The 10,000-nt window shown below is 47.4% G+C and overlaps 1 protein-coding gene across 1 annotated transcript in view; it reads left to right on the top strand.

Moving 5' to 3' along the window:
• The window catches only part of chrnb2 (cholinergic receptor, nicotinic, beta 2), a 20,214-nt gene that overhangs the window by 1,010 nt on the left and 9,204 nt on the right, over positions 1-10,000 (top strand). The gene's annotated exons all lie outside the window — the stretch shown is intronic.

Genomic DNA, 10,000 nt, shown 5'->3' with positions numbered 1-10,000 from the left:
TTATTTCAAAGAATCGTCGATATGTTATGGTTGTATTTGATAAATATATGCAGATGTTATGTTCCGTTTAATAATAAAGAATAAGAAATAATTCACACAAGCACACACACACACACACACACACACACACACACACACACACACACACACACACACACACACACACACACACACACACACACACACACACACACACACACACACAGACACACACACACACACACACACACACACACACACACACACACACACACACACACACACACACACACACACACGCACACACTCTCTCTCTCTCTCTTTGAGTGTGTGCAGCTTAAGGAACTGGACTAAAACAACATCCTGTGACGACAGTGAGAAACTAATAATGTTGAGTGTATGGATAAAAGCCTGCGGGTCGTTTAAATGTTTTACAGTATATATGCTTTTTAGGAGCTGAGGAGATGGAGCTGTTTATGTACATTACCCATTAAGTGTTATACGCGTGAGTGTGATTCAACAGGGTGTAGTGCTGGCCATGAGTTATGAAAGGGCAGCATTTTAGTTGACTGATTCTTCCAATCTGAGACCATTTCACTCACACAGGCGGTAGTTTGGCATTGATTGGGGCTAATTGCGTTCCGAGTCCTAAGGATGGTTGTAAACACATCAGCGTTGAGTGAAGGCTCCTGTTAGGCTAGTTCTTCTGATTGTCAATATGTAGATGTCTCCCATACGACCAAGCAATAAGAGCCTGCCTGTCTTTGGATGTGCACACAGGACGGCATCTCAACCTCGCATTGACTTTCTGTCCTGTCTCACTGCCTGTGTGTCGGTCTTACTCTCTCTCATGTCTCCCTGTGTGTCTGTCTTCTCTCTCCTGTCTCCCTGCCTGTCTGCCCTCTCTCATCTCTCCTGTCTCCTAACCTGTCCGTCTGACCTCTCTCTGCTGTCTCCCTGCCTGCCTGTCTTTCATCTCTCGCCTGTCTCACTGCCTGTTTGTCTGTCCTATCTCTCCTGTCTTCCTGCCTGTGTGTCTGTCCTATCTCTCCTGTCTCCCAGCCTGTCTGCCTTCTCTCTTCTTTCTCCCTGCCTGTCTGTCCTCTCTCTCCTGTCTCCCTGCCTGTCTGTTGCTCCTACCCTCTATCCTGTCTCCCAGCCTGTCCGTCTGTCCTCTCTCTCTCCTGTCTCCCAGCCTGTCTGTCTGCCCTCTTTCTCCTGTCTCCCAGCCTGTCTGTCTGCCCTCTTTCTCCTATCTCCCTGCCTGTCTGTCCTCTCTCTCCTGTCTCCCTGCCTATCTGTCCTCTCTCTCCTGTCACCCTGCCTGTCTGTCCTCTCTCTCTTGTCTCCCTGCCTGTGTGTCTGTCTTACCCTCTCTCCTGTCTCCCTGCCTGTGTGTCTGTCTTACCCTCTCTCCGGTCTCCCTGCCTGTGTGTCTGTCTTACCCTCTCTCCTGCCCTTGTTTCTGGCATCTTTCCTCATTAAATCAATTTGGGAGCATTACAGCAAATAACTACAATCTATACAAAACAATGTTTACAATACAACATCTCTGTTTAGAATTGTGAATCACCAAAAGCCTAATTATATGTCTACAACATGATATTAAATATTATTGTTCATAATTTCCCTTTTGCTTTTTATGAAATCTGGCATGATGTCACTTATTTCACCATACGATTCATTAATTAAATTGTCTGTATTTGCATGAAGTTAACATCACGTTTCACTGTGAAGAGCTTCATACAGCAGTAGACCAGTGAGTCATCGTCCCTTCAGCGATCAAACAGACAGTACAGCACCGCACACACACACACACACACACACACACACACACACACACACACACACACACACACACACACACACACACACACACACACACACACACACACACACCCAAATACAAACACACACCATGCATGGGCTGTCATGGCGATGCCATATTTCAAAGATTCCATGACAGAAAGGAAGCCAAATACAGGACCATCCAAAATGAAACACATGCAACCAAACACACACACACACACACACACACACACACACACACACACACACACACACACACACACACACACACACACACACACACACACACACACACACACACACACACACACACACACACACACGCACGCACACATGTACACAAACACATGTACACCCACACACATGCACAAACACACACACACACACACACACACACACACACACACACACACACACACACACACACACACACACACACATGCACAAACACACACACACATCCATGCAAAGAGACGCCCCCCCCTCAGCAGACGGCGTCCCAAGGAGCCGGCCATGCGGTTGTTCATGTCTGCGTGAGCTGTCTCTTTGTCTGGCCTGTTCGCAGCAGGCCATGCATAATAAAGAGGCTGCTTCCGCCTTCACCGAGCGTGCTCTCTTTACTTGGGGACTCTGAGATCAGCAACATGCGCCCTAGTCCGGCTCAATTATAGACCTGATCATGTACCAGGGCACTTGGTCCATGATCCATGTATGTTATCTCTCTCTCTCTCTCTCTCTCTCTCTCTCTCTCTCTCTCTCTCTCTCTCTCTCTCTCTCTCTCTCTCTCTCTCTCTCTCTCTCTCTCTCTCTCTCTCTCTCTCTCTCTCTCTCATATACAGTATATATATGCGCACTAACCTTGCTCAGAGCACTAATCACGGGCCTGCACATGGTCCATGGTCCAAACGTGTAATCCTCACTGGTTTAGTCTACTCCTGGGCTCTGGTACATGAAAATTAGCAGAGCCATAATGAGTGTCATGGTTATCCAGCGATGCAGCCTGTGAAATGCGTTGCTTCAGAGAGCTTCTTCGTTCACAGCACCTTTAATTAAAGGACAATTTACTTCTTTTTTTTTTAATGTTGGCTAACATCTGCACCAGTGTCCTCTGCCGTTGAGTGTCCCTGCTTGTACTACTGGAAGTAATTATAGTTCTGGCAGTGGCGGCGACGCTCTAGAAAGTTCCGCTCAGATTGCTTCCGCCCGTCATCACTTTTCATCTGACAGCATTCCAGTTCACCTCCTCCTGCATCGCTTGGTGCCCCCTGCTACACCCCCTGATGCACCTGCAGGAGTCACTCTCTCCCCCTTTTACCTTCACCTTTACTAAGTACTCTATGAACTAGAGACTCAAATTAGTATTGTGTATGACTGCGTGTTTGCCATCTGTCAATGTGTGTGTATGTGTGTGTGTGTGTGTGTGTGTGTGTGTGTGTGTCTGTGTGTGCGTGCGTAAGGTCGTGCACATTTGTTTGTGTTTGTGTGTGTGCGAGGGCCCTAGGAGATAGCCTAGGCCCGGCAGAGCTAAGTGGTTCAGTAGAAATGTAAGCAGTTAATACTTACAGAGTCTGCATGTCTAGTTTGTTTGAGGATATAAAAAAAAGGAAATACCTTCCTCACACTGCTGTGTTTTCTCTCTAAAACAGCTTGTTTCATTGACGGATAAATAAAATGAATTTTGTGAATATTTGTGCAAACCCAAATACTTATTTTATGAACACTTAACACAATGCAAAAATCAAATAATGTATGCCACATACAGTCTAATTAAGTTAGCTTTCTCCTATAGGTTGTAATACAAACATTTATATCAAATACTTATATCAAATATGAAGTATTTAGCCAAAAAATGTCATCACCATCATGTACAGACAATGACTTAGAGAGGCAGACCAATGCTAATGCGGTAGTAATATTGATGAGTAAAATATGGCCCATAAAGTATCTGAACATGAAGCCAGGCGTGTTCTGAATCACCACCATTGACTCAACCCTTCCCACCACCACAAGAAGCTTGTTTTATTTTCACCTTCCAGTAAGTCATTTCCATTCGGGGCCGTTATCATGGAAACCCACAATTCAATACTCAAAATGGAATGAGTGTTTTATTGCAGCTAAGCTTTCCAACGCACACAAGCTATGGGGTCTTTAATCATAAAAGTCAGGCTCGTCCAACTTGTGTGTTTGTGTCTTTGTTTGTGGGGTGAGGCCAAATGTAGGGTCTGTTCGCCAAACTGAATATTACGGGCCCTATTTTAGCGGTTTGAAACGCAAGTGAGAAGCGCAAGACCTAAGTAGCTATGTGGGCGGATCTCTGGCACTGTTGCCAGTGGCGGTTTTAGGTACGGGCGAACCAGGCAGCCACCCGGGGCGGCATATTTGTGGGGGGCGCCAAATCACATGGGGGGCGCCACGAGCAGTAAAAAATAAATCGCCCTGCGTAGCGGTTATCAATGAAGTACTACATAACATTGTGTGGGGAATAGGTATTTTGGCGCCCCCTCTGGCTGCAGGCGCACACCTGCTCGTTGAGAAGGTGCCGTGCACAGATGGAATGAAACCCCCACTGAATTCCGTAGGTTCACGATAAAACCTTGTATGTGACGTCACACTACCTGCGACTGCCGTGGACAAGACCAACAATCTCCCCATCGGCATAACTGAAAATCGACGCATGCCCCGACTTATAATGGTTTTCACCTCTTTCGGTGCTGTTATCCTCCTCTTGGAAAAAAGCGGTGAAGTGGAGCAGAGAGATGCTATAAAGAATATCGCAGTCGTAGTCATACCATGCGTGTTTAGCGCAACATTGAAAAGGGCCCCCTCCCGTCTGAAATAGTCTCGCGCTGCGTTCCGAACGTTATGTAACCAAATACACCGGTATGCCGGTATTTAAAAAAATCATATCCTAACGAAAATACACAACGTTATTCGGTGTGAACCTGTATACCGCCCAGCACTAACGCAAGTTGACGCCGCAACACCATGGGGACCGAAATGTGCGTTCTTATTCGATCTTGTTACAACCGTTTACGTCGGAACCGGTTCCCTACTGGAACCGAGTTTCGGTGCTCAACCCTAGGCACTCTGCCCCGTCCACCTGCAGTCCTCGACCAGCCCCAGCTGCCGACACTGCTGCGGCTCAAGGTCAGCCCCGTCGTGCAGCCACAGCGCATGGGCAGCCCCAGCCGTCTCGGTGGCGGGAAGGGTGGCCGTCCGGACCGGGTCCTTCCGCTGCCTGGACTGGACCCCCACGTTCTTTGTGCCGAGGGGGAGGGCTGCCCCAGCCGCGTCCACGGATGCACCACAATGACGGCAGCACAGCTCCACCTCAGCCCATTCTGCCTGGTCCAGGAAGGCATGCAGAGCTAGTTCATCCCTAGACGCGGCAGGGATGTTGGGGTAGCAACGCCGGGTGTACAACATGAATGTCCGCTGCGTAGGCCCCCAAACGTTCCCCCCCCCCCGGCGGCGGCGGCTGGTTAGCAGCTCCCGGCTGTGGTCATGACCGCCCGCTGCCCCAAACCAGACCTGCAAACTCCTCAGACCAGAAAAGGTGACAGTGTTACGGGGGGGGGGACACTACCTCCGTCGATTGACGGAGGTAGTGTGAACAAGCCCTGACGCCTTGTTCACACTGCATGCGTCCGTCAACGGATCTCATTGACTTTGCATGTCCGTTCTGTCGGCTCCGTGGCCTGAGTCCAAAAGTTTAGAAATGTTCAACTTTTCAGGCAGCGACGAATCCGTCGGCCAATCAGACTGCGTTATGCAAATATTTGCAAGGACACTGTCCAATGAAATCGCCTTTGTAATACAACCTGGAAAAACACATGGATACATCAAAAAGCCCCCATCCGTCAACGGACGCATGTAGTGTGAACAAGGTGTGAGGCAGCTTGCCCACTGCAGCCGTCCGTCAACGGACGACGGACGGCGTGTCTGACGGAAGGGGGATTGGTATTTGCCAGACGCAGCCACGATCTGATTGGCTTACGGATCCGTTGCAGCCTGAAAAGTTACTGTCGGTCCGAGTCGGTTCGCAGAAACGCACCATGAATACCCGTAGGTGTGTTTTGGACGTAACATGCAATAATTTGATAATTTGAGTTGATAATTTGACAGCGCTTTTTCAGTCTCCGCTGAGACAGATGCAGGACCATATGGCCAAATAATATGGCCTAATTCACACATGGAATGGCGTTTTCTTCTACAATTTCAGAAACACTGAGTCGTTATGTAAATATCGGCAAAGAGAACTTAGCACATGCGGTCCTGTGGCCCCAAATGTGAGATGTCTGTGTCAAAAAAATATGTGTTTGCTGTAGGCCTACAATGTTTGCAGATGCATTGACTTAAAAGTAGGCTACAACTTATTACCACTGTATCACCTTTTATTTCGAAAATAATTTAACCAACGGTATCATTTACCCTAAAACAAGATTTGTTTTGGTCTTTGACATCATAATATTTAAATTAGGCTCATTGTTTGCATGTTTGTGCTGTGTATAGCCTACGTGTGTGTAAGCTTATGTTACAATTCTGACCTGCCTAGGCACGTCAAAATAGCAACACCAACTGCGGTATCTGCTAGGGCACTTAGACCACGTATTTGTCGGTCAGTTGGGAACTGCATTGACGATCTGTCAGATAGCACACCTTTGCTTTTCGCCGACACGCCTCTCAGGGAGCAAAGTTTGCTGCGGGGGAAAATCGGCTTTGCGCTGGGTGCAAACAAGCAAAGATGCATGCGTCGGTGGAGAAAGTTAATTGCGCTGGATGCAAGAGAGGGCCCTGTGTTCCTGAAGGACGCCAGCCTGCCGAGTTGAACTTTAAGCGTCATTTCCGGTATCGGAACATTTATTGCGTTCCTGTTCGTCTTTGTGATTGTGACATGAAATTGGCTGGTTGTTGGTTATTGTTAGCTACATTAGCCTCTTTAGCAAACCAGCCCGAAAACAAACTACACAACTCTACATTTCTTCATGGGTGCAGCCATTTGTTGAGAGCGTCATCACTGCTCTCGGTCTACTCTCAGATGAAGACAAAAAGGGGGCGTGCGTCCGAGAAATGCCGCAAGAAAGCTGGGAGATCTTCAACTTTGAATCGGCAGTCTGGCGTCCGAGGGTTGAGGAACACACCATTAGATTGCAAAATCAATCACTAAGATAACACCATGTATCATTTGCGCCAGAACACGCCTCTGCTTTTCCCCAACAAGCCTCTCAGAGCGCAAGTGTTGTGGCACGGGGGAAAATCAGCTTTGCGCCGGGTGCAAACTAGGATGGATGGATTTAATGATTATTTTCCCTGATTCAGTTTGCGTCGGTCAGTTCGCCAAGAAGAATCGTTCGGTCATTAGTTCGTTCAGTCGAGTTTCCAGTAGCGGTGAATCGAATCATGGAATGCACGGTTCTCAGTTGAGTCAGTCAGACTCAGGCTCCTCCCTCGTCATGGAAGTCGGTCATCAATCAACACAACATTACAACTTTAACCAAACACAGCGGGATGGGGGGGGGGGGGGGGGGGGTTAGTTGATCATTGGATGTTTAACATATCAGCAAGATAATAGACTTAATTAGGCAATGATGGTGGGGGTTAAGGTTAGGGTTAGGGACGCCCCTAAGCCTCTTCCCTCTTCACCACTCACAGTGAACAAACAGCGAGTCAGTGACTAGTGGGTCTGGGAGGAGTAGAGTCTGAGAACAAATGAGACAAAGTTTGGTTTGTATGAGTTTGTTTTGTTCTTGTTAAAGATTTGTTCATTCGAACTGGTTCGGTCGCGAATGACCCATCACTAGTGCAAACTAGCAACGATACATGCGTCGGTGTAGAAAGTCAATTGTGCTCAATGGTGCAAGATAGGGCCCTAAAAGTACATGGTCCAATGAAGGCCATGCAGTGTAGTGAAATAACACAATGCGCTATCATCCCGTTATATTATTGACTTGCTTCATGCAACATTGAGTCAATGTGTGTCATGGACGGCCAGGCTGGGGCCTACAGAGGGATCTTTTTAAGAAGAGCACAGCATCCGTCCCCCTCGTATTGGTTCCCCTTGTGATGGCTTGTTTTGGGTCACTGTAATCTTGCGCCTTACCCGACGATCAATATTAATATGTAATGGGGGGCCCTGTTGAGCAAATAGGACCTCGCTGATGCGGTCAATGGACCTCTCTCTCCCTCTCTCTCTCACTCTCTCTGTTACTCCAACTCCCTCTCTCTCTCTCTCTCTCTCTCTCCCTCTCTCTCTCTCTCTCTCTCTCTCTCTCTCTCTCTCTCTCTCTCTCTCTCTCTCTCTCTCTCTCTCTCTCTCTCTCTCTCTCTCTCTCTTTCTCTCTCTCTCTCTTTCTCTCATAGATTTGAAAATGTTCTATCTAAAAGATTGCATCTGTGGCCGAAGTATGATTCTAGCTGGAAGCGACCAGTCCGATCTGTCCTTATGCTCTCTCTCCCGCTTCCTAGGTTCCTCACCGTAAATATGTAAAGACAATGAATCCTCCCTACTTTCCCGCCACTTGCATTTCGTCCTCATTTCTTATTTTGGTATGAAATTTTTCTTTAGGAATAGTCAAGAAAATACCAAACTCTATTTGTCTATTCATACATGCCCCATTTAGCCATCTGTAAGGGAATATATCCTACTTTTTAATGTCGTATAGGGATCCCAGCCCTTTTGTGTACACAGTACATATACATTCATTATTATATTCATCCCAACTATTTTTCATTTAGCATTCTGAAGGAAGGAGATAAGGAAGGAGGAAGGAAGGGAGAGAGGGAGGAAGGGAAGAAGGAAGTGAGGGAGGAAGGAAAGAAGGGAGAGAGGGAGGAAGGAAGGAAGGAAGAGAGGGAGGAAGGAAAGAAGGGAGAGAGGGAGGAAGGAAAGAAAGAACAGAGGAAGGAAGAAGAGAAGGGAGAGAGGGAGGAAGGAAAGAAGGAAGGAAGAAAGGAATGGATGAAAGAATGAAGGAAACTCGTGTCTGACCTGGGGTCATACACGACCTGGCCTAGGGTGTCCTTTGCACTTGTGCTGTGCCAGTGAGGTGTGTGCATGTTCCTCTGTGTGTGTGCTAGTGTATGTGTGTGTGTGTGTGTGTGTGTGTGTGTGTGTGTGTGTGTGTGTGTGTGTGTGTGTGTGTGTGTGTGTGTGTGTGTGTGTGTGTGTGTGTGTGTGTCTGTATGTGTGTGTGTGTGTGTGTGTGTGTGTGTCTGTGTGTGTGTGTGTGTGTGTGTGTGTGTGTGTGTGTGTTGTGGTGCCGGAGCCCCGGCTCCAGGGTCTAATGGGGAGCTATGTTTAAATATTCATGCTGTCACGTTGCATTATTTTGCACGAGCAAATAACCTGACTACAACTTGAGCTCGGCGCAACATGACCAACATTTAGTGTGGGAGCTCCTAGCCCGATGCGGGGTCACTCCTGTAGGGGGGGGGGGGGCCTGGTCATGTGCGCAGGTTTAACTTCACAGCAGTTCGTCCTGACTTCATCTTAATCTGTCACAGCAACTGTTATTCCGTTCTATTCTATTCTGGATTAAATTTATTTTACGGAAGTCAAATCTAATGCTCACCAAATTGTACTATGTTACTTACTTATATATTACTTACTTATATATTATATTATAATATCTATTTATTATTTACTCATTGACGTTAGTCTAATAAAGGGATAGAAAGATATAACCATTACACGAGAGTACATACAATGCGGCATCACAGATTAACATAAATACACCTAGAGGAATAAACCAATGACAGAGCTGGAAACGATGAAGAACAGCCCACCCACGGCGTATTGACGTGTGTCAGATTAACATGGGCAATCTGACACATGGGGGTAATAAAGGGACAGTTGCTGTCAGCCTAACAGATAGATGGAGATAACAGGAAGCAGGAAGTGTGACGGAGGGAGAGAGACAGAGGGGAAAAAGGATGACGAGAAGAGTATATATGATAATGATGATGATTTAAGGGAGTGAGGCAGGGAGAGAAGGAAAAAGGAAAAATGTCAAAGAGGAAATGAATTGTGAGAGGATGGGCAAAACAGGAAAGAGGATGAGAGGAGGGAGGTAAGAGGAGCTGGGGGCTGGGTGTGCGGTGTGTGATTAGAGGCATCATTGATCCGAGTGGCCGGGGCCATCATTTGCGCTCAGTGAACACGCCTGGGCTACCAGGGGATAGGGGAGGAGAGGGGAGGAGAGGGGAGGAGAGG

Source organism: Gadus morhua, chromosome 11 (genome assembly GCF_902167405.1).
Source record: "Gadus morhua chromosome 11, gadMor3.0, whole genome shotgun sequence".
Lineage (NCBI taxonomy): Eukaryota > Metazoa > Chordata > Actinopteri > Gadiformes > Gadidae > Gadus > Gadus morhua.
The sequence above is the reverse complement of the archived record's forward strand: the minus strand, read 5'-3'. Positions and strand labels throughout refer to the sequence as shown.